The sequence below is a fragment of the Chelmon rostratus genome, chromosome 6 (genome assembly GCF_017976325.1).
Source record: "Chelmon rostratus isolate fCheRos1 chromosome 6, fCheRos1.pri, whole genome shotgun sequence".
NCBI lineage: Eukaryota > Metazoa > Chordata > Actinopteri > Chaetodontiformes > Chaetodontidae > Chelmon > Chelmon rostratus.
Window position 1 is genome coordinate 14,196,318 of NC_055663.1, and position 27,042 is coordinate 14,223,359.

Genomic DNA, 27,042 nt, shown 5'->3' on the forward strand with positions numbered 1-27,042 from the left:
GAGTAAATGAGAGGGAAATAACAAGGTGATTCAAAGCTTATAAAATGGAGTGGGATGGAGCGACATCAGTCAGCATGGCTGATCGCCCAGTACGCCGGTGCTTTGTATCACAGGTTATGAGATGTTTATACATGAAGGTTCAGTGAATCATCATTCACAAGACCCAGAGTGAAAATGTCAGAAGTGTTAGATATGCAATAATAAACAGGTGTGTGGCTCACTATGAATGAGAGACGGCAGGTTCTTTATAGTAAGATTCGTGAGTAAACACAACAATCTGTCCTCTCTCACGCAACACGGTTTACTGTTGTCAAAGCATGATCTACATGAAGACCTTCAACCTACATCCACAAGGAGAACTCATATTGTGTTTGTATCTGCTGCCTTTTCTTCATGTTTTCATGTGTGCACACACGTGGCTTGACGTCTGAGTGACTCCTTACTAAATTAATTCCACAAAGAGATGAACCATGGAGCTTGTAGCCATCACGCAAATCATCCATATGATCTTCCTCCATGGTATTAATGAGGCAAAGAGAGTTTGTTTCTCTTTTACTGAGGTGCTCAAGTTTCAGATTGCCTGCACTCACAGCACCTTAAATAAAATCTGGAGATCTAATAGAAATCAATAAATGATGCATTGCAGGCAGCTTCGTAAATCTGTCATTGAATTAGGACCCATCCAACATTCTGCTTAAACTGATAATATGCTACGCATAAACTCTCACATAAAACATGTATCAGTGCTGCAAAACCTCCCTTTGCTGGCAGAAAAGAGAGGGCTTTGATGTCGGGCTATTAGGCGTCTTCGACAAGAATGGCGAAAGTGAGACATTACCATCTCTTAGTGGGGAGAGTGGCTAGAGGAAGAAAACGACACTTTCTTCTCATCTCTCATTCACTAAATGGGGTGAATTATCGCTGTCAACACATGCATTACCTCCCACCCCACATCCCATCACACACACATGCACATGCACACACACACACACACACACACACACACATGCAGAGAGAGAGAGATACAGCCAGGCATATACCCTTGGAGGCTAGCATTGTTTGTTGGGAAATAAATCAAAATCATGCGATGTCTTCGGGCAAAATATGATGCTGATCCACAACTGTGTGCATCAGGGTGCAGCAGCAAATAGGATAAAAGCCTAAACCAAACTGCGCTTCAACAGAATATGACCATTCATATTAACACTAATGATGCTGTATGATGCAGATAGAAGTATTAGCTGTGACTTCCTGCTCTCTCCACTAACATCTTACAGTGCTTTAGCTGTTCAAGTGCTGGGGGTGACCGCTCAAACGTATGCTGGTCAGTGCAATAATGACAAAAACAAACAAGGGGCAATTATGAAGAGAACTTGAAAAATCTCGAGAAAACAAACAAGGACAAAGATTTGCACAAACATGCTCATGCTCGCACTCACACGTGCACACATGCACGCACGCACACACACACACACACACACAGTCACCCACAGTCCCTCACATGTCTCGCCCACAACCCTTCTGGGCTTGTCTCCATGGTAACAACAGCAGGGATGGTGTCCTTGGCAGAGATGGAGGGAGAGAGAGAGAGAGAGAAAAAAAGAGAGAGAGGAGGTAGAGACACTTGTTGAGCGGTTAAAAGGATGCCTTGACATTCTGAATTTTAATCTGTTGTATATTATTTTTCTCCCTTCCTGTGTTCATTGTCCCTCAGGGTCTCTTCTTGTTTCCCCCTCCGTGCATTTGAGATGTGAACCAGTGATGCAACACAGTTTTCTTCAGGGATATCTTGACATTTTCGCTTTTATTCAATTATTTTTCTTAAACAAATAGTTTCAACAGCACAGATGATGTCCACATTCGTAGCCACCTCAGTGTACACTGAAAAGCTATGTTGACATTCTTCAGTACAAACAATGCACAGCAATCTTTACCTTTGAGTGCCCATTGAGTGTGTGTGCACACACACACAACAGCTGAGCGTATAAATGGTATCATTGTTATGATCTGGTTTGCTCTGACAGATAAGATTGTGGCAAAATGTCATCATGCCCTGTAGGTAGAATATCCAAATGAAACTCTGTTCTCCGACTAACTAACAGCAGAACGTCGTTAATAATCAAAAAGCTCTACTTGCCATTCCCAGAGGCAGAGTCATTCTTTTAAATCTAAGCTGTGAGGCTGCCTTTTAAGCACATTTTCTGATATCATAAAGAAATGTACTCAATAAATGACATTTCAACACTGTATTAAGTTAATTCTAAGTAATGCCCTTTGAGGTACATTTCCAGGGGGGTAATGCCACTCATGTTCTTGCAAATACCAGACAACACATCTGTGGAAGTGCTTTAGTGGAGTCATGATGGCTCTATCAACATGTGGCAATAACAGCTGCACTGACTTTGTCTGTGCTGTTTTTGATCATGCAGTAAAAGTCTTTAAGGACTGTAGTTCATCTTAGACCCTCACCCAAAGCCTATACTGATTTAATGTAGAGTGACTATGGACAGTTTATCTGAAGTACTGCACTGTTGTTGTGTGACTGTCCCTGTGCCGTATGTGTCAGCATGTGCTCTTCCACCATGTTAGTTACTGAAATGTCTCTGCAGAAATGTCACCAAGGAAAATCAAGTCACCCTGTAACCGATTTTGAAAACATGCACTCCATTTAACCTCCAGGGCCAGAATGAAATCCCAAAGTCAGACAAGAAGTAAAAAAAAAATAGAGCTTACTGTACCTAGTGAGCGTGTACTATACTTTTCTGGAGAGATCAGAGCAAAGTCAAGCCAAAGGCCCTCCAGGGTTCCAGGGGACAGGACAGACAACGTTGACCTTGCTCCTCATCATCATTTGTTACAGCCGGATGACTGATGTCAGTCAGTCTACACTCTGGCAGATGTCTCAATAACAAGTGCTCCGTATCCTGGCACAGTGGTGTGTGAGCACATGTGTGTGAGTTGTCCGTGTGTGTGTGAAACAGATGAGGGAGAGACAAATCGAGAGCGACAGAAAGACAAAGGGAGGAAGAGAGTTCTCCCCCAGGTGTAGACACTACCTGTCTTGATAGCAGATGGGGCAGATCAGATAGAGAGGTCCTCATGGTGTACGGAGCTTTCAGCAGGGGCACAGTAGGTCATGCACACATACACACACATACACATGCACATTGGTAATACATCCTGCACCTTCCATGCTCGTGCTGTGGGAGGTGAGGTGTGCGTGGGGGCAGAGGGAGGACAAAAAGAAGACAAAAGATGAGAAAACAGATGCTGCGCATGAGTGAAAGAAAGAGAGGGAAAGTGAGAGAATATTGGATGTAAACATGCATCTGTAGGCATTCAGCGTCTGTTCAGAAACTATGGGTTCACTGCAGGTTCATATACCACAAAGCACTGGCAGGGTACGGTTTTCATTATGGTAATTATACAAAGATTTATGTAAATAAAATAAATATGTAAATATGCAAAGCCCGGAGCCCCTCTGTGGAGGTAGATGACACTAAAGACAAAGACCTGAAAGATGAAACATCACTTCATCTCCCTTCTCCCTTTATCTCATCTCTCCAATCCCCCACTTTTCTTTTCTTTACTCTCCTCTCTCTGCATCCGCCTGAGTTTCCCTTATTCTCCCTTTGAGCTGCACCGTGAAGGGCCTTTGTGTTGACTCCTGTGTGATTAGAGGCCTAACTGTTCCTTTCTTCTGACTTCGCCATGCAGCATGTATTAACTATATCCTTGTCAGCATCCATTCCTCTCCCGAGTGTTGCCTCAGATCTGCCAGTGTTGTGTGAGGCGGGGGGAAATAAATAAATAAATAAACACCATCAAGAAAAAAAAAAAAAACAGTGTCGTCAGCCCCCACAGCTTATGGTTCTTTATGATTCCTACAAACTTCTTATCACTTTCACGCCTGCGTGCTACTTTCATTGCCACTACTCTTCTTATTGCCGCTTCTTCTCATCCTTTAGATAGATAGATAGATAGATAGATAGATAGATAGATAGATAGATAGATAGATAGATAGACAGATAGATAGATAGACAGATAGATAGATAGAGGCATATGGCATGTGTTACTGTGAAGTTATGGCTTGTGACGGTGATTACAATAACCACTGTCTCATTATGACAAATATTTTCCTAAACTACATTTATATTAATTTGTGTAAATGTCCTCTGACACAGCCTATTTCTCTTTTAAATTACATGGAGCAGGTTATAGGATGATCTTTTCTTAAATGGAGCTTCAAAGCACTTTTTAATGGCTCGTCGACCCTATGCTCATTTATTAATGTTAGCTATTCTCTGACTCATGCAGCGACTGTGGGTCGAGAGGAGTGGAGTCTACATTAAATTCAGCCAGCTTTATCGCTGTTGCCTGCAGTAAACAATTCAGACAAATCTTAAAACCTCAGCACAATGTCAATGTTTTTTTTCCCAAAAAGGAACATGACAAATAAAAAAAATAATAACTACACATACATGTTTTTCAAACTATGAAAAGCCATTTTACAGATTTTTTTAAAGCCATTAAGTCAAAGCCAACATAAAGATGTCTTTGTCTTTTCAAGGCAGTAATTAACTTATGAGGAACAGCCAGGAAAATGGGTCATCTGCAAAAATGTAGGTGCCAACGTTTAATACTGGTGGAGAAAACCCAACTGTGAAGTGAGGATAATCTGGGAACGCCTGGCCTCTATGTCTCTGTGCAAGATCTCCAAATTCCAGATCTTGATCTGGAGAAACCTTTTCTGCATCCCACGGCAGGTCGGGGATAGCAAATCTGTGTGGCTGCCAGATGCTCTGCCCAGAACTTTGTCAGTTGTCATGGCGACAACCCTGCTGGTGGACACCTGTGGTGGAGGAAGCTGCCAAGTGATGGAAGCCTTTCGTGGCTGTGTAAACCCACGGAACACCTGAATCAGCACACAGGTATTGTCTGGCCTCAAGAAGTGAGAGTTCTGAAAGCAAAATTCAGGAGCTGGAAAGAGATTGACTTTCGCTTTGCCTCAAAGAACATTTTGACAAGCTGTCAGATGACTAGGCAGGGCCTTGCCCAGTTTGTCCTCAGCATGGAAGGAGAACTGCTGACACAAACTGTGGATGGAGTCATATGGTTGGGGGGGGGGTTCTTTAAACTTCCAATGTTTACTGAATTTGCAGGAACAACATTTTCACATTAATATTTAAATATATTTTGAAAGCCCTGTTCACACATTACACAACAGGCTATCGTTTTCACACAGCTTTACTGTGTGGTGTACGCCATAGAGTATCCTGCCTCTCATAATTCAGCAGGTCTGGTGACATTCTGCCCTAATTTGCAACTGGTCATATGAATGACTTTGTAGTATGCCACACAACAAATGCCTTTAAGCAAAACGAGGCGACGAGAACGCAGTCAGATTACCTGCATCAGACACCTCAGAGAAGCTTTTAAAGTCCGTGCCAGAGGGAAGTTGCCAAATGGACAAATGGCCACAGCAGTCGACTTTCTAAATGTGGAGCTGAGTGCAAAGTGCAAATTTGGTTTCTGTTTTAAAGTCGTTGCTGCATCTTCCAAAAGAAAAAAAAAAGAAATTTGATGAGGTGATGCTGATGCTGCTTGTGAACTTTTACTGTATACAGCTTTGTCCTTGTCACGTGTGAAGTGAATTTAGGTTTAAAACAATTCTTTCAGTAACTTGATCAATCCCTATACTATGTGCAAAAAACATTAGAATGGTTGGGGGTACTTAACACAACAACAAAAAAGTCATATGAAACAAGTTTAGTTGTTAGTATGAGTATAATGAGCCCTAAAGAGAGAGAAGAAAAAAAAAAGCACACCTCCATTTGAATCTAAAATATCTAGGTTTCATCTTAGCATTCACTCACTTTATTTGCTCTAGATCTTTGTAAACCCTTCGTTCGTGAAATTAGTCAAATTTATAGACAAGAAAAGAAAAACAAGTTAATGGAAGGGACCTGAAAACTCTTGCCAATTTACAGTCACAGTACATTCTCTCGCTCTCTCTCTCTCTCTCTCTCTCTCTCTCTCTCTCTCTCTCTCTCTCTGAGGAGATCCACATCACTTTTAGCTTGCTTGAATAGCTCACAAATACGAAACCCTATAGTTCAAAGAGCTGTCAATACATAATGCACTTAGAGGAAGTGAGGGAGAGAGTGAGAGACAGACAGAGAGAGAGTGGACTCAAGCATCTGACTATAAATTGACAACTTCTGCAAGGGCTTTCAAATCTAAATCAGCAAAAGGGATGTGGGAAAAAAGCTTAGTGGAAGACATTCACAAGCACACTAAGAAAAAAAAGTGCTGGATTTGAATAATTTAAATTGAAATGGAGTCTACTACACATGGTGCCAGGAGTAATAGTGATATGCATGCACTATATATTGGCACAGATTTGTAAATCCACATGCATGTTCCTCCCTCTTCCTGCTAAGCGCAGAGTTAGTAATGGGTTGAACTGATTGTAGCGGTAATTACCCGTATTGAAGAGTGTACAGGGTCCTGGCAGCAGTTTGTTCCCTCTGGCTATCCTGCTTAGCGCTTAGAAAAGAATAAAACAGCTGAAGGTTACAACGTGCCTCAGCTTTAAAGGATAAAACCCCCATTTAGAAACAGATGCTTGAGGGAAATTAAAAAACAGAGGGAGAGTTCACTGCCTGAGATTGCATCATCGCCAGCCCGACAGTATAACACACAATCGGCTTATCTACCCCAAGTTGGCCTGCTCCTCTCTAGGCACTTAAAATAACGCATCACAAATAGTTCTACCTGCTCCCATATGCGTGGCTGGATTCAGGCCAAGTGACAGTGTTTCTGGCAGATAACGACGTGACTCTGTGATCAGGAGGCGTACCGCAGGTCAAACTGTTGAGTTATTATAAATGTTAGCACCCTTATTGATGAAAATGGATTACAAATGGTAAAATAAGCCAAGCTAATGGGACAAACCAACCCCAATTTATCTTCACTTAGAGATTAGACTTTTGGGAGCCTTTCTACATGATTGCATCGAAGAGAAAGTATCTAGCATCTTTGAAAGCTCGGAGGATTTTCACCGCAACCCACTCTATACATCCCATCTCCTCAAACCAGAAATTGCAGTCCCAGTAATTACAGAACTCTAATTAAGCCAGGAGTGGCAGAGAATGGGAAAGGCATGCTCCCATGACATTTCTCCAACAAGAAAAATGATATTCCATATTTAGCTGGGGTTTGGAGAAAATGTGGCAGGATAATGGATATGGTGGTTTGGAGAGGCAGAGGTCCTTGTGTTAGCATCCTCTGATAAATACCGCTCTTTATTTTGTGTGACCAATATAACCCATTAAGAAAAATCATCCTTCAGATCATAGTGGAGCACTGCAACGATATTAATCTGGTTTAATACTGTGAAATTGTATAGCTCGATCATAATAGAATTGCCAGCATGCATTAAAATGATTTCATTAAAGGGACTTGGGAAACGTCCGTCCGCAAAGTGAGTCATTGTCTCAACACAATCTACAGTTCGCACATTCTGTCAGCTGCTACGCAGCATTAGCGGCTGAGGCGAAAAACGACCATTAGGTCACATTTTCAATCTGACAAAGATCTCAGTTACTGAAAGAGTTTTGAAAGGGATATAAGAAATAAACTGAATGATGGGAGGAGAACTGTCAGCACGTCATGCATGTGCAAAATAAAAAGCATGATCAAAGGTTTCAACTGTGAGAGGCTGACAGCATCAAATTACACGAGAGACATCAGCAGTTGTGTTTCCTTAGAAAACCTGTTTGTTGTCATTTTGCAGAATGACCCGTTTCAGAAAAATGTGTATTATATTACTAGTTTACAATGATTGGTGCATTAATATGCACATAATTTTAATGGTTAAAGCTGGAGCTAATTTTAATGACTTTATACATTCACCAGCCATGTCATTAGGCACATTTGTACAATCTAATGTGATCCAATACAACAGCGCTGCCGTCAAATGTTCAGTTTTGATGGTATCTGGTATTAATTAAACTACATCTTAATTACGGAGGTTCCTGTGGTGGTTTGCAGTGGTGTTGAACTGGACTGCATTGTATTGAGAGGTGTTTCTACTATTTTAGGTGCCCCATTTATGTACATGAGAGGGAATATTACAAACACCTCTCAATATGAAACACCACCACTCACAGTGACCTCAATAATAAACATTATTACCTTTCTCACAGTGTGAACAAAAACTAAAAAAAATCACAACACTTCATGAAAGTAGAATTCATTTATTTCCATTACAGTATGTTAGCAAATAAATGTAGTTGAGTAAAAAGTGTGACATTTATTTCTTAAGTGTTGTGGAGTAGAAGTATAAAGTAGCATAAGATGGAAATACTCAATGTACGATTACTTCAAAATTGTACTTCACCACAATGACTTGACGCACAAGACACAGCGTGTTTCCTTTATTAAAATTAAAACAAAATGCATGTTCTTGTAGACGGTCAGTGCAAAGTGACCCTTTTCCTGTTACACATTTCTCTGTGCGCTGTCAATGCCAGCTTAAACAGCTAAATTCACAGGAAGCGGTTTCATATGCAAGCAATCAGTGTCAGTCAAAACTCAGTAGCCCTGCAACACTTCCATACAACCCTGGACCTCCACAGTCCCTAATGGCACTTGGTGATGTGCAGCGGTTTCCCACTTTGTCAGTAATCCAGCCTTGCTCTTGAAATAATAATGTCACATGGTATTAGGTTTCCCCCTGAAAAGTGTCCACACAAAACAAATGCTTCAGTTAAACACAAATCAGTTAAATGACTTAAATTGACTCCCAGAAGGACTCTTTGCTGCAAACATTGTTTTGCTCAAGACAAAGATAGCTCTCCACTCACACGGCTCAATTCTAAGCTTCAGTCAACACACCATTTGGCGACAGAAGGCAACTTTGTGAAGGTTAAGCAACTTTCCAAAGAAAATCTAGCAATCTAATAGATGGATTTTCAGTGTATTTTCTGCATAAATTGTGTGTCACTTAGCGTGTTCCTGCGCCTGATCAGATGATCTGCATAGCGATCTGACAGCACTGATTAATTCTCCTCTTCCTGGCAGCCAGCTGTAATCAACAGGAGCTGACTGGCAGATGAGAAAACACAGCAAGCGTCCTGCATGGTGGCAATGTGGCTCCGTCGGCCCACACAGCTTTTGTTCTAACCGCACCAGCCCAATGACTGGAGAGCTTGAGAACTGAATACCTTATAGCTGTTTTGTGTGTTTCTCTTGTGTTTTTGAAAGTTCTGTTGTTGTGCTACTCAATTTTAAATCTGTCAATGGATATTTGAAGGTATTCCAGGAGGACTCATTAGCATTTTTCATGCTTTTTATTTAGTGGGCTAATTAATGTTCAATATAACACACTTTTCACTTGCAACGTGATGAAACATCTGTGAATTTTGAGATCCACTGATATAACATTGGCAGTGTTCTGATCCTTAATTTCAATTAGGAACTGCATGAGATGATGCACCTCACTTGAAATACGAGTGATGGTTAAGATTGGCAGCGTGATGTGATGTAAAATACTGAGGTGATGTATAAGCTTTGCTGTCAGTGTTGCCTCTCTCATCAAAAGCAAAGACTGTTAAGCTTTGAAACGTTCAATACGCTCATAAGATTCGTGCCTCTGCCAGTTTTTAAAGGTGCTCACTCTAACGATCAAATTTATGGTTAATGCAAACAGTAACCAGTATTAGACTAGCAAATCAGAGACAGCATGCTTTCAGCAGACCAGCAGTTATCTTCAGTCTAAAAAATGAATAATGCTGCACACTTTAACCAACAATCCCATCATGCTCATTATTTATGCATGAAGCTGTCTTGTAGAAAGTAAACTTTTGTTTAAAAGTAAGTTATCTGAGGTACACCATGGCATTACCTTGATTTCCATGCAAAACAGTGATGTATGTCCCTGCTTGACTGATGGAGGCTGCACATCAGACATCATAGCCAAGTTTGACCGATGATGACAGTTTGTAAAACGTCCTATCGATGCTGATTACTCGGCCAGACTGATTAATCTGTCGACCTCTACTACTACTCTCCGCAAAAAAGAGCTTATGGTTCTCCGTGTCTTATGCTACGACTTTCATTTAGCCTACGCCAACCCCTATTTTATAAACAAGGGACTTAACATCCCTCCTAATTTTAATTTAAAGTGTCTGTGGGCGCATCAGGTCCTGTCCCGCTCTGCGTTTTCCCTGCTGACTTTGATAAACATTATGGGGGATTTGTGGACTCGCTGGTGAGGTTCTTTCTTGCTTACTGTATATGTGGGGTAAAGAGAAACAAAGAGAAAGAGAGATGTGTGATTGGAAACAATACCATCTATCAGGCTAAGAGTATTTGTCAGTGTGAGAAAGGAGGAGAGGGGGAGGAGAAATGGCGCTGCCTTGTCAGGGAAAATGTGCTTTTCAGTAACAATGGCATCCTTGGTACACAATCTGTCTCACGAGGCCCTGTGGGGAATGTGTTTGTCTCTTCCTCCAACTGGCAGGGGACAAAATCAATCATGACTTATTGCTGGACTTGCCTTTACAGTGTCTTTCACGTACATGTCCTGAGTCTACCTCAGCCATCAGGAAGGACAAACACACACAGTAACGCCGCGCCAAAAAAGAGCAGTGACTGATGTTTGGCAGACCATCGATCAGTCTAGTGGAACATTTTGAATGCTATTGTTTGTCTTTTGAATGCAGCGCTCATTTGAATGACTCTCCTTTGTTCTAAAATCTTACGAGACATTGACAAGAAAAAGCACAGTATGTCGCTCCTAATTTGTGTCATCCTCTAGATCTCTCTTTCTTATCCACTAATTGATCCTTGTTCCCTCCGATACCTCTCTCCGGCCCGATACCGCTCTCCAACTCACGTCCTAATGAAGGTGAAATAATGCATGAGGCTGGTAGAGGGGGATCCTCTCCATGTCTCATTATACAGTATTAAGAGACAAGAAGCACTATGGGAGATTTTTCTCCATGTATCACTTTCATTTTACTGATGTCCTTGTAACTGACAGGAGGTTTTCACATGGGCCAATTACTGTTCCCTTGAATGCTACACAGTGTTTGGACCGGATCGGGCCAGACAACAGGCAGGGATGTGGCCAAGGTCCAGAGCAAAGGCTGCATATATATTTTTAATCCACAAAGCAAACAGGGATCTCTCTCTGCTAATCATTTCTTGTCACTTGATATATGAATTCATTATGTAATATCACATTTCCATGTATTATGCATCTATTATGAGCCAGTGATTTGACTCTGATGAGTAACAGCTAATAGAAACAGATTGCCCTCGCTCAGCCTTGACATGCCTTTCACCCTCTCGCTTTCTATCCTCGCTCTCTCACACACTCGCACACACCGAGACACACATAGACGCTCCATTACATGACATAGTATAGGATTTGTAAGTGTATGCTGGAAACTATGAGAATGATAGAAAGAAGGAGAAAGACTCAGGCTGAGCTGCGCCTGAAGCTGGAAGAGCAGAGTTTAAAGTGACCGCAGGACTGGGTCACACCTGAAAAGCTCCAGAAAAAAAAAATAAATAAAAAATTGCATTTGCTTGTCCTCGTAGAGTAGGTGGTGCTGGAAACTGAGTACTTGTGGGAAAAGTTGGCCAATTACTATAGCTGGCAAGCTAAACAATCAAACTTGCGAGCTGGCTGGACACATGCTAGTGCTGGCCAGCCACAGCTTGCTAGCTGCCAGCTAACTTCTAAGTAGCTTCTGCAACTCAATGGAATCTCTCATTGAGGGTGGGCTACATTTCATCTGCCTTTCTGAGTAAATGAAACAGGTTTTAGCAGCTTACTACGTCTACACTCTGCCATTCTGACAGCGATTCAACACTGATTACTTTCATTGTGTTTAATGAGAAGCAGCACATGTTCTTGCACTGTTGTTTCTTCCCTGATATTTTATCCCCTTGCTTTCTCTTCTGAAGTCATCTTTTCCACTTTTTAGGTGTTAGTCTCTGCAGTGAGTTGAACAGGCAGACTATTTGCTCTTCTTAGCTGGCCTGTTGTTGTTACAGCCACACAGTAGGATGTGTATGGACTAGTTGGGACTACCTGAATGAATGAAAATGATCTTGTAAATTAAGGTAAGATGCATGACCTGCTGTTTAACAAAGTAATGGTCCAAGACTGACGTTTTTAAGTAAATTGAGTTGTTCCAAATATCAGTCAAAGCAAATTTGAATTTTGAAATGTTTTCTTATTTTGGGAGCAGATTCCTGTTTCACTGCAGCTCTCTATTTGTATCATGCATATCTCATGACTGATGACTGTGCAGCAGTTCACATTCCAGCAAAATAGAGTTATTTAAAATTGGACGGTGCAACAGAGCTAAGAGCTTGTTCTTGTTGGACTCTTTGCAATTTGCAAAGGGCCAAAGCAGATTTACTTTGGCTTCGCAAGCTAATCCACTGATGGAGATGATTCAGTTGAAATTAAATGACATTTTGATGGAAATCTTAAATTCTTTTTGCTGGTGTGCCGAGGCCCCCCGGGGTAAGAGCACTGAGAATGTCCACTGTGGGAGAGGTACAATAACGCTCAATGTGCTGAGAGATAGAAATGTGATGTGATGAAAGGTGATGTGAGGGTGAGAGAGAGCAAAAGTGTTAAAGAAAACCAAGATGAGGAGATGAAGGGGAGCGAGGGAGGCACGGAGGGAGGGGCGGGCACGACAAGGGGCAGGTTGTGTTTTTTTGATGTGGTGAAGGGAAATGAAAGGTGAGAGAGGGAGAAGAGAAGGGGGAGAGGGCATGAGGGACGTGAAGAGTGGGGTGGGGATGTGAAAGTAATGAGAGGTGACAATGTGAATTACATTACTGCTAATTAATCCACGCTTGACCACGTTTACTAACGAGAATACAGACACACACCCTTGACCACACTTTATGTAGGCAAAACACAGACACAAGCGCATTTACGTTACACACACTCACACATGTAGTACACGAAGCACATGAGCATGAGATCACACAAACAGCGAATCAGATTGAAGACACACAGAAACCTCCACACACACCCGTTTTCTCATAAAACCTTTTTAAAATCTTTTCCTTTATCTCACGCTTACCTTGATGCTTCCATCTCGAGGAGGTGCTGAAGCACTCAGTGGTTAAAATAAGGTAAACTCATTCTGCACAAGTCGTGAACGGAAGATCTAACTATTAAAGCATCACACATTTTTAAGTAATCCTGCCTTTCTCCTTAACTGATTCTTTAGATAAACACGTCCACATATCTGACATGAAAAAATAGATTGTTTGCCTTTGTTTTCTAAAAAGATTGGCGTTTTATGATCTGGCACTCCACATCACTCTTTCAAAACAACCCATATGACTATCACAAAAGCTGTTCTTTAATGGGAAAGGTTAGGACAGATGGAAATGGGTGGGAGCTATGGTCTCTGGTGTCAAAGTCAGACTCTTTGTATGCCTTCTGGCCACACATCACAACTATGTGTGGTGCTAGAACAATGTCAGGTTGCCTGTTGTCTCAATTATGCCTTTGCCTCTGAGAAGAAACCCTAATAATTTGCATGACCACAGAGTTCAGATGTTAGGAAAACACTATTGTTTGTCCGGTGACGGCAGTCTAAGTGTGAGGAATTACATAATTTTAATGAAGTAAATGTGGTGTCTTTAAAAGCAAAATGCTACTATTTTGCATTAAATCAAAATTCTCCAAAGCAGTTGTCCAGCATCTCTTATTTAATTAGTCTTTGGAAATAAATGGGCCGGTTTTCAAGCATTTTCTGTTTGTTTGTACACCAGCATCGCTAACAAATGTCAAGATGGCGGGCTGGTGTGTTGCACAACCTCATCAGCTTAAGGTTATACACTAAAAATGTCATTCCTTCTCATTGTGCGATGTGCGGCTTGCAAATTTGGTTCCATTTGGGGTTTTCTTCAAGGCCAGTGGGTTCTACGGCTCTTAATTGAATAATAGACTCTGTCTAGCCTAAAAGGCCATGCCCAGAAAAAAATGCACGCTGTCTGTGGCATTTATTCTGGCATTTTGTCTGTCCTGACAGCATGCTGAGAACATGTCACCACACTTAGCCATAGTAGTACAAGTAGTACTCTATGAACCCTCTCTTTCTGCCTTCGCCTTCTCTGTTTGCCCTCACTCATTTTCATAAGAGGCGTCAAGTGTCTGTTTACTTTGTCTTCAGTCATCAGAAAACAGACACAAACATGGTGCCCACTGCTCCACCCACGCACATCACCACCTCCCAACTCAAACTGCAGTTGACTGTGAGTGACATTCAAGCCTGCTGCTCCGGAGGGAAACTCATTATAGAATGCTAAACACTGCCGTCCAAAGGGCCACGCAGTGTTAATGAGTGTTGGCGGACGAGGGGACATGTGTGTCTTGTCTACTTACTATGGCACCAACATACAACACTGACCTCGACTGCAGGCTGTGTCCCAAACAGTCCCAAACACGCACGCACACACACACACACACACACACACACGCACAAACACTCCACTCAAGGCCACTCAACACTGTTTTCAGTTTGTTCTGTGTGTGAAAATTGTTCCATCACAATGTTTTTGTCATTCAGTGAGACAGCGCTCATGATTACTTCTTCTTATTATTATTATTTCTCTTTCTACAAGAATAGTGTTTTCTTTTCTTTTATGTTCTGCCTTTCAGGCATTATGGACACAATAATTACAGTTTTACAAAGTCTAAAGGAAGATATTCAACCATTAGCCCTCATTTGAATATGAGAGTCGAACATTTAAAGCATTGTGGGACAAAATGAGATAGCTGCATTTGGAAATATGAAGTAATCTATCACTGACTGGAAATAAAAGCATCAGTTACAATTTTAATAGGTTTACCTTAAATATATTCTCATAATGAGAGTAAAAACCGTCTATTTTGGTGGTGACTACCTTTCAAATCATTATTGACGGATCAGAAAAAAGTGTTACGTACACCATGTTGGAATTAAAGCGTTTCTGTATATAGGTTGCCCACAGAAAGCAAACATGGCATCCCTCTCCGATCCCCCCCACACTCAGCTCTCTTTAGACCTGCTGCCCCCTGATTTCCTTTTCACTGTCTCCTCTGCTATCATCCTCCTCTCACTATATAATGTGTGTAACCTGTTTTTAGAGTGCCACCTGAGAAAACCCTTATCATGTCACTCACACACATGGGCTGTCAGCACAGATAGCTGCTCTGCATGTCACCCTGCTCATTTGCTCACTCTGCTGTTGAGAGATGCTACTCTGATAGGCGACGCACGCGTGCTCGCAAACATATGGAAGTGGCGTTTGTGCTGACTGTGGCCAAAAAAAAGGTCCGAATACCATCGAGACTGGCCTCTGTACAAGTGTGTACACTCACTCACTCACTCGCTCACTCGGGCCTTGAGTCATTAATCTGGAGGACTGGAGATTCTGCACTTTTGTAAATAAAATGTAATAAATTCACTCTGTCTGCCGTTGGGCACAGTCACTCACTCATTCTCCCTCTGCCCACACACACACACACACAGAGACAAACACTCATTTGAATGCTCTCAGACGTATATCATCAAGACTATTTTTAGACCAACGACTGGCTTGAAAAAATCTTCCCCATCGTCCTCCCTCTCCGGTCCCATCCCTCTCCCGCTGCCGCCGCTGTTTCTCTGTGTCCCACACTCCCGTACCTCCACCCTTTCAGTTTCTCTTTCCTTCTCTGTTTCCATACTCTGCATTTGAGTCTTTCCTGCAAGCCTCTGGCCCATGACAAGTAATCAACCTCTCGCATTTAGAGCGCAGTTACATTTATGCGTCGCACCCCCCCTTCTCCTTCATGTCTCCCATGGGGAGGTGAGTGTGGAGCTAACTGGTGGCTGCGATGGAATGTGGCAGGGCTGTAAAAGAGCTCACCTCTGCTGTGGATTCATAAAGTCTTGTGTGTAGCATTCAGGAAATTTATCCCCCCCAATTCATAAGGTGATAATAATGAGTGTTCTTTGGTTGAGCAGATTGACATGTTGAAATGAAATGGAAATTAGGCTCTGTTGGTGGTTAAGGGATCTGTGATAATGCATGGGGGCCACATGTGCAAACACACACACACACACACACACACACACACACACACACACACTTTCAATTTCTTACTTAGACAAGCACTCCTCTGCCTCTGCCACTGTCTCTGTCTTACTGTGTCTGTCTTGGTCTGTCTGTGCATGACAGAGTTTTATGTGAGCCTTAAATCACCACAATACTCACACTTTAGCCCAAGGCTACAAGAAGCTAGGAGGGGGGAGGGTAAATGGCCCAAGATGAGAGGATTGTAGGAGAAAAAAAGAGTGTGAGTGTGGTAACAACATTAACAGTGGCAGGACGGCTTCTGCTCACCATGAAATCAGAGAAGGTCTAACCATTCTGCAGGGAATGGATGATGAGACTATTTCAAGAGATGTCTCCATAATGACCAAAGAAATTGCACTTATACCGATTGACACCCACATAAGCTGAACCCTGTCCTGTCCTGTGCCTTCCTCCCACCCCTGGTTTTAGCATTTCACTCGCTGGCTGGCAGTGGCTTGATGCATGCAGGTGAGGTGAATGTGTACTATTTTAAGTTTTATATTTAAATCATATAACTCATATTAAGTAAACAGAGCACTCAACCCCCACACTTGACAGGCTACTTAACATTACAGTAAGTAAAGCCTGCAATCTCTATGAAAATAATATCTTGCCAGCTGCCAATTATGCACTTAAAGTGATAATAGGTCACATATTCTGATGAACAATAGGCGTCTCTCACAGCAGACATTTTGACTTGTCATAGTCCCAGAAAAGACCAACACACACAATACCAGGACCCTTACGCTGAAGCAGCTAAATGGAATTTAGCCATCTTTAATTGTATTATTTACACTCGTGATTTATGTCCGTGTGATTTATAATGGGAAGTCAAAAGATCTTGTGAAAAAAGAGAAAAATTCTAATACTCAAAATTTTATGGTGATACTCTTCCCAAAGTTTGAGTAGGAAACATCTGAAACACTCAACAACAGTTGTAGTTTGTATTACTATTATTAATGAGTCAACAGCATGAGGCATCAGAATGCAAGAATGACATTAAAAGTTTTGTTTGTGTTAAGTGTTTGGAGCACCCTTTGCTCCTTTGGCTATTATCCAGCTTCCATCCTCATTTTCCAGCCTCAGTTATGGTTTCAGCCAAAGGTTCAACCCAAGCATAAATGCATTAGTTGGATAACTTTCATTTTCACTGGAGATGGAAAATAAATTTCCAGGGGCATGAATGGAGACCCAGACTCTGGGATACAAATCCCTTTTTTAATGTAGTTTTGAATCTTATAATTAATGTGGTGTTTTACATTAAGTAGTTTTTACCTGAGCAGTGGTTTCGCTTTTGTTGTGATACAGTTTCACTCCATAATTGACTTGATGTTGAGCAACAAACTAACAACTCTCTGTCACTGTACTTCACCTTAATACTGGTAATTCATCAGCACTAATTTGCTGTACTCACTTTCTAATTGACCTTGAGGCGAAGTTAAGACAACAGCAGCTCTTCCAGTGAAGGACGAACAACAGACTACGAGACAAGTGCCCAGAGCAGCAATAGGATGTTGTTAACAGCTGTTTGTTTTCCTGCAGAGCTGAATGATGAATTAATCATTTAGTTGAGTACCTCAGTATTATTGTACCATCTAAACAGGCACACAGGAATCCCTGAGCCCGTCCTCACCAGAGAAACGACCAAATAGGTCGATTCGTTCACACACAGAGACACCGGTGAAACAGCATTAGGTTCGGTATCTTGCCCAAGGATGCTTCGACATGTAGACTGCAGGGGCCAGGGATCGATCTGCTGACCTTCTGATAAGTGCGAGACACTCTACCTCCTGAGCCAAAGCCGCCCATGATCTTTTCCTGAACCTAACTAAGTAGTTTTGTTGTCTAACCTGAAGCAAACTACCATTTCACACTAACAGTTTGAAGATGACGCTCCTCCCTACTTTATCCATCTGCTACCTTTTCATACCCGCATATTACAGGCACTCTCCAACAAAAAAATGTAATTACAACTGAGTGCTTGCCAATACATTCCTGCATTTTTTTCTCTCTGTCACTGAAGTTTGCATTAACTACAGTAGAAACCCTAATCTGTCTGAAGAAGCTATTTAATGGCAGTCTTGGATGAAGGAGTACTTATCCATAACCATGTCCTTCTTTCCCCGTGGCTTTTCTTCCCTTACAACGTATCACACATTACTATCGACCATAGTGCTGCGAGGCTATACACTGTTGATTGAGCACTGCTGCTTTCGAAAAAAAATGTGCGAATTTGCTTCACACTGGAACATGAAGACACAGCAATCATCTGAAAGTGGATTGTTTGCGCACTCTTCCTTATTCTTTTGGGAACCATTGAAACACAATGAAAGCCATTTGCCCTGTATTGACTGCGAGGTTCAGCTCAATAGCTCTGGATGATGACAACGCACAGTGAATGGTCCTCTATTGCTCTTTAGGGTCCCCAGGGAAGAGGATTTGTGCCCGACATAACAACATATTAGCCTTTTTTTAAGGTATTGATTTGCGAACGCTGTTTTCTTTTACACACACCACAGCATCTTAAATAAACCAAAAAACACTCACTGAAAAAGACTACATAAGAAAAATAGCACAGGCAAAGAGCATTTACTTTTAGTTTATCATCAGTACATTGTCCAGGAATACAAGAAAGCTTTTTGATTATTTTAATTTGCCCCTGTTATTAGTGGAGCCCCAATCTAAGAAGGATACTGCATTAGACATGGGTGAGCTCTTAGAGGCTATAACCTATATGAAAGGAGGTCCAGATAAACTTCTTCTAGAAAATTATGCAATTTTAAGGAGAAAATATCACCACTTGAAGCAATGACACATTCATCTTTTGAAAAGTTTAAAGAAAGCACTGATAACAAGTCTGTGACAAAGTCTGACAGATCTCATTGGTAAATTGGCAATTGAACCATCTCTTTAAGTCTCTCAGAACTGCCTTTACATATCTGTAACTATAGCTTGAACTTAGGGGAACTTGTATTCCGTAACACATTTTGTCCACCAACTAAAATTAAAAACATTATGCGACCAGTGAGAAATTCTTGACAGGTCTTGTTACTCTAACGTGACAGCAGCAGAAATAACTCAGAACATCACTTAAAGGATCTTGCTGTCCTTTTACTTTTTTTCCCTCTTCCCTCATTTCTTAAAATATACACAATACAAGTCAAAGACAACAGCATAAATAGTCATGAAATGCAAAACTTTGTTTTGTACTGAACCCACTCAAGGTTTGGTCGTAAACTCCTCTTCGGTCATTAAAAATGGAGAGCTCTTCTGTTCTTCCGCTCGTATGTATGAAATATTCAGATAAGAAGGATGTTTCACTGGCCTTCCACAAATCAATGTTTGTGTGGATTTATTTCAGCTGTGAATCTGTACTTCGATTATTTTGAAGTGTGCTGCATGTTGAAATCAGTCAACAATTCAAACTGTATGCAGTGGTTTTTCATTAGATTAGCACTAATCAAAATGCAGGGTGGGTTATGCAAGGTACAAATTGCTCAACTGTGATGATAAATGTGACGTAGCTCATTTATGCAGAAAGTATAGCTTGAGTATAGACAGATTACAGGCAGGTTCTCTACCCATTACTTACATACGCATATGACCAGTTTCACATTAGGTGCGTTTGTTTCATATTTATCTTACTTGACAAATGATTTAAATTTATGTCATTATTTATGTTAATAGTAGAATTGTGCAAAGTAGCTAAATTATTCTGTTTATTGAATTTAAAACAGTGATTGAAAATGCAGTCACAGGGCATGAGTACTACTGTGTAGTCACAGTAAAACATAAACTCGGCAGAATAAAATCCTAAAATAAAACAGACAGGAATTATGAGCAGCATGAGTGTGCAGGAAACTCAATCAAGGCATCAAGTGACTGAATTCAGGTAATTTCACTCTTGGCGTTTTGAGCCTTTATGTTTTCCGATGGCTATCCCTCATCCTGCAAACACAGCATTAACTACAGCCAAGTAAAGGTGTAGCTAACAGTGGAGATGACTTACAAACAAGCAAAAACAAGATGAAAATGATGAGAAATACACTTTCCACCACTGCAGCCACGTGTTGGACAGCTTGGACACAATCCAGTCTTCAAAGTGTACTAGATGAACAGATCAGAATGGGTTTAATTGAGTATCAGTAAATCAGAATTTCCAGATCTGTACCTGTATTTGACCACACCTCATAATATGTGGTTTGTATTGTATTATGTCCTTGGTGTGGGTTTAAAATGTAACTCTGTGAAGTCTCTGTGAAGTTCTATTATTATATTATATAGATAAAAAATACAGAGGGGATACAATACATATTTTGGCCCCACATTTCTGACACATCTCCATTTGCTCCTCTGAAATATGCAATATGTTTTCTTTTCCTTTGAGTGTGTGTGTAGCAGGCATCCGTTCTGTTTGCACTTGTGTCTCGCTTCGACACTTTGCCCCACTGCCTGTGTACGGTGACTGAGCTTGTATATCTTGAGTGAAGTGAGCTTAGCACAGCTGTCCCTGTCATGCATCATTCCTCTGGTCACATCCTCCCTACTTTATCCATCTGCTCAAGCCCTGCATAGTGTGAGTGTGTGTGTGTGTGTGTGCGTGTGTATACGTGCATATGTAAAAGCTTGCAATTGTAATCCTCACCCTGCTACATCAGACCAGGTTTTCTCTGTCACATCAGCAATACCCAGAGGAAAAGGCTGAAGCTGCATGTGTGTGTCTGTGTGCATGTTCACTGATGGTTGTGTGTAAGTTTGAAAACTCGGGGACTGTATTTTAAAGAGAGTGACAGTATGAACGTCCAAATGCTGAGTTGAAAGCGGAGTAAACTGAATGAAGGGGACATGGTGTTGGGCTTAATGCACTCTGAGATTTTACATAATATTACATTTTAACACAAGTCAGAGCTCTACCAGACAGCTGGAAAATGTTCAGAAATAGGGTCAGGATCAGATGAAAAGAGTCTTGTTAAAGTGGCTGAAGCAAATGGAAACTGTTATCGCTGCTATGCAATATTAAAAATCACTGAATATGCAGTAAAGACAGGGGGAGTGTAGGTTAAATGCCCAAGTCTGGGTTTTTGTGTGCTTTCATAAGCACGTCTTTATATAAAGGTTTGAAGTACATTGAAAAAACAATTGTGTAGAGAGACTACAACAATAAAAGCAGTAATAACCGTGACTGTGTGCAAAGGAAGAAAAATCTGTCTGTCTCATAAAATTAGTATATTTAAGGTGTGAAAGCCACAATAAAAGAAGAGCCATTCATTTAGACCCAAATTTAAAAAGAATTTGAAGAGTTATCACATGCAGCAGGAATGGCACCGGCAGCTGAAAGTCTGTGGCGAATTATTAAAAATGTGTGTCGTGCAAATGAAGATGAATTTAAGTGGGTTATCATCAGCATCTGAAGAAGGTATTAGATGACAATAGTGACAACAGACTCAATCTCCCGTTTTACCATATATGTTTTCACATCTGCTCTCACGACTTACAGTGTAAATTCAAACATAATAAATGGATACACTCCCACACAGTGAATGTAAAAAATGAAATTCATTATGATATAAAACAGAAAGACATGTACAACAGACATTTTTACATATTCTAATTTTCATTTTCATTTCTATCTCCATGCATGTCTGTAGTCATCATAAAGAGACAAAGCTTTGAACCAGCATTCCAGTGCTGACCGAAATCAAACACAGGGAACTATTTAACTCATACGGTTTTCCATAAACATATACATGATACACATTGATTTAAGTTAACACAACCGCCATTAACAACAAACAGTAGATACATGTTATAGTCCTGTCATTGTTCATTCAGTTTTCCAGAGGTGCAGCTCTTTTTGGAAAGTAATTTTCCAGGTTTTGTAACTCCTACTCCATGATAACATGCACTCTACAATATGTAGCACCTCTTGAACTGGCCTTCCTGTGTAGCGTGTTACACAAGTCATAACCTTGTTCTATTGCACTCAGTGCCATCGTCATACAGAGGACCACTGAAGTCCTGACTTTGGTCTCTTTATTTTTGTATATCTGTAAACTCTAAGCTTGAAGAGCTGATATGTTCGATTCACACAGTGCAATGTAGGCTCTCACTAATACAAAACTTTCTATTCGAATGTTTTTTTCTTAGCATAAGGCTAAGCTCGCAATGAGAGGAAAAACATGTAAAAACAGGTTTTGAAGAACACATGATGTTAAATGTTAATAACTCCAAGAATGATGCGAACCAAGGCTGGAAATTGTGCAGCCTGATCTGTCGAGATTCTGTTCACAGAGGCATTGCACTTTACCCCCTGCACCACTAGCGCATTTTCCCACCTTGAAAAGATTAAGCGAAGGAGACATGGCCACAAATAGGTTGCAGTCTAACATCGAACCAGTGTAGTTACAAATGAATATATTGTGACAGGGCGGTTGCATGTATTGGCCTTAAACTTTAGTAATCTAGTTCATCACTCATGCAATATAAAGCCAAGTCAGGGTTTCTCTGTATATCACATACAATGTCTCAGTGGAATTTAGAGGCCCACATCAGCAGCAGTTACATGCTCTCTAAGAAAAAACACACAAGGAAAATTGTTGATGCATATATCCCTCCTCCTTGGGTCCAACAGGAGCTGCAGATGGAGAGAAACAATTAACTTGTTAAAATGAAAGGATTGTTTATATCAAACAGTCATTGGTGGAAATTTGTGGTCAGATTTTACTCTGGGAATAATGCTGCAATGGTTTAAGAACTGCGATATCCGTTAAAGCCCCTATGTGTAACATTTCAAATTAGATTTTTGGCGACTTCTCAAGTTTTATTTTTTTATTTTTTGGAGGACAGGACAGATACAGAATATCACATCAACAGAAACAGAGACACTGTGTGAATCATATGTGCCATAACAGTTTTTATGTGGCATAGACAGTTTTCATTCTGCTTGATGTACCTCACATCCGTCTCCCAGCACCCCCCCCCCCCCCCCCCCCCCCCCCCCCGCATGCTCTCTAAGGCAGACACACATGCACACACATCTGTAGCTTTGCAATTTGGTATGCCTGTGCCAACACACACGGTTGCGTTTCTGATACTTTTGGGGACATTGCATAGACCTCCATTCATGTTTTGGAGACTTACCCCAACCATAACTATAATCATTACTTGTCTAACCCTAACCAAAGTTTTCACCCTAAAATTTAATGATTTATCTTATACAGACTTGCGTTTTGTCCTCATGAAGACAGCGAATCCCAGCAATATGACTGTGTAAATAGATTTATGTCCCCACAACATGAGTAATACAAGTCCACACACACACAAACACACACACACACACACACACACACACACACACACACACACTGAGGCATATTACCACACATCCATGCGCAGGCTCTCACTCTCTAACACACACTCACAAACAATTTCACTTGCTCCTACTGTTCCCTGTGGCTTGTGATGGAACTGACACACTGTCTTATTTGATCAGTGTGAAACCATTGTCTGACATCTTTAGTGGAGATGTGGGCTTCAGGGTGGGAGGTTGAGGGATGCAATATATGAGCAGAAGTAGATGAGAGAGAAGGAAGGGAGGAGGTATGAGAGATGGTACTGACCAAAAGTGACCTCAAAGTCACTTGGCGATTTCTCAATGAAGAAGGGAAGCTGAGAGTATGACTGAAGGGAGGGAGAGTGAGTCATAAGGCCCAATCTAACCTGATGTATTTTTCCCCTAAGGCGTTCGATGGTCACATGTGCAGCTGTGATATATACGCACGGTCACACACCAACACACACTCGCCTCACCAAGCTTCATTGATTTGATAGTTTTCTCTCCACTGGCCTGCAGCTGGGAGGTCACAAAAGATGAGACATGGCTCCAAGCTGTTCCAAAATCCAGTCACACATATACTCCTCCTAAGGCCTATAATCGTGTGTGTGTGTGCCTACAGTATACATCTCTGTGTTCATGTGTATGTGCGGCGCAGTGAGCAGTGTGTGCATGTGGGTGTGGATGTGTGAGATGGAGCATTTGTGTGGGACACTATGCCCAATGTTCTGGAAAGGATGTCAAGAACACTTGGCTGTGATGTGTTACTATGTTGACCAGAGCCCAGCTGTGGTGGGGATTTAACTGGTTGTCATCATGTTAATTAGTGTTGTCATGATAATTTCAGTCTCCATGGCTGCGGCCACAGATTGCATAACAGGCCTGCAGTCTTCAGGACACATCTGGAACCCCTGATTGCCTTACAATTAGAATAAATAGAAGTAACACTGTCATCAGACTTGAATTGCCAAATATAAATAATGTCTAAACTGGCCCTCAGGCGATATGAGGTGAAATTAGCATACCATATCACATGTGTGCACATCTGTTGCTCAGGTGTGTATTGATTCGTGTGTCCATATATGAAACAAACAGCTCATGCTCTCATAGTGGGAAGGGGCTCTGAACAGTTATTAGATGTGATGGCCAGCAAACACATTTCAGCACTTTGTGCACACATCCTCCTACATCCTGGAGTTTGTGTTAGTAGGGGAGACGTAACATGTGTTTTCAGAATGATTTCTATGGCTACAGGCTGAAGATGGACAAGGCACTTTTTTATTGCTTTTTATATATTCTCAAAAATATATATTTGATGTGACACTGCAACAAATTCTTCCTCTCCGAAAACACAGACGCATTTTGAAAACATTGCTCTGTCCGCCTAATTTTGTTGCAGGTATTTCAGCTGACATGTGCATGGTCTTGGGTTTGCAGGTGAGATTAGCTGTCATGCTACAGAGAGCAGGTAAATAACTCCAGGACATTATGTCACACATTCTGGATGAAAGAGAAGAAAAGGGAGAATTTCTTTAATTTCTCCTCCAAGGGGTCGATGGTCCATCCACCCGTGTAATGAGGTCTGTTAGCCAAATGAGCAGCCCTTCAAGTGTAAGTTCATGTGTGTATGTGAGAGTGTGAGAGAGATACAGAGAGAAGAGCTCTCACAAGTGCGTTTAAGTGCATGCTAATTTTCCCGCGTGCGTGTGCGTGTGCTCGTCGCGTCTGTGTCTCTCATAACGTGCGGCCTGCACAGGTGTTCGCTGCAATCGCTCATGCAAAGCAATCAGCCTTACGTATGCTACACCCATATAGTAAATGTTTAACTTGTCAAATGTAGCTAAACATCTGCAGCTATTGTCTGGAGTAGATGGAGACATCATTAGGCACTGCACTCTGCTGACATGCTGGATGCGTGCTCTCATGTGGAGCTATCAGCTGTAATCAGGTAGATGCAGTCAGACATCCTTCAACCAAATTATGGGCATTTGGTTTCGCAAGAATTGACTTATCAACATGAACATTTTTGCAGCTCTTATGTTTGTGTCGCGAAGATTCTAAACCTGTAGGCGGTTAGTAGCAGGTACTAGTTTCCTGCTGCACAATAGTACGGCAGAGTCTGTGTTAACGTTAAGAGCCCAATACTAGTAGTTCCTTCCAACAAGCAGAGCTTACAGTCATACAGATAATACTACACTATGTGCATGCAATGGTATTAAAAATGTTTTTCATTACCAAGTAATGTTTCATTACCAAGCAAAAGAATAATTATGAACGGAAAATAAAACGGTTCATTTTCATATTGATCTTTAAAAAGAAATCCCAGAGCAATTCTCTTATTTCTACTAACCAAAGGAAAATGCTTGTGCGATCTGAAGTGGCTGCTTTCGTAAACTGTTATCTAAAGAGCAGACAGTGAAACAAATACATATTTCTCTTGAAAAAAAAAAATCAATTGTTTTTTTTTTAATGTAAAAATGTTATTTTTTCTATCTTTAAAAAAATGTCAAATTTAATTAGTATGTAACGGACGTTTAACAGCCATCAAGTCTTTAAACACTTACGTAAATGGCTGGATCTTTCACACATTTCAGGTGCAGCGGGGGACTCAGTGACACAATAGCATGCTAAGCAGGGCAGAAAAAATCTTTAACTGGAAGCACTGTACACATGGAGACTTTTACAACTCGTTATATATGCAATATGTCAAATACTTATATTTTGCCTATTCATCATATTGGACTACATAGGCTGACATTTCATGACTTGGTCCCTAAATACTGTTAACTCTCTGCAGTTCTGTTCACGATTATTATGCAGGCCAAGGATTTGGATTGCTGTTATATTCTCATATCTCTGCTCCCAATGATGGACCTGCTGTTTGATCTATAAGGAGTTGTTTCAACAAGTTTTAAACATGTCTCATCTCTCGTCCAGTAAGAAGATGAGCCTAATGTCACTTGGCTCTGCCATCAACTTTCAGTGCTCTGCTGGTTTCAAGTTTGGAATTGTACAAATGGCAATGGAAGATGCTCACTGGTTAATGCCAGTAACATCGTGTACTTGCTTTACTCCCCCACCAGCATTCAATTTGTACATACTGAACAGTTTACTCCCCCCAGCATTTGATGTAGAACCACCAGATCCTGTGTATTTTGGAAAATGGCAGCAAACATGGCAAGTGTGCAACATTTTACAACATTGATTTTGCCTCTTAAACAGGAGTGACAGAGTTCTCGTCGCTTGAAATAATATTCTAGTGTTTCAAAAATCCACGCAAATACCTTTGTCAGCACCATCCAGGTCAAATCAGATAAAAAATGATGATGGGTATTTTGATCGTCTGTGAATATTATAATTGGTTTACCATGGTGATGGCACTGCAGTGTACGAGGCCTCATTCAAAGGGTTATTTTTGAATACTTTGCCATCCTGATTGACATTAATTAGGGGGAGACGTCATCCTCCATTAAAATGTCACCGCACAACAGCACTAACAGTTTCTGTTTGTTAGTAAGTGTGCGTTTGAGATGTTGGAGGATGGGTGGGGGCAT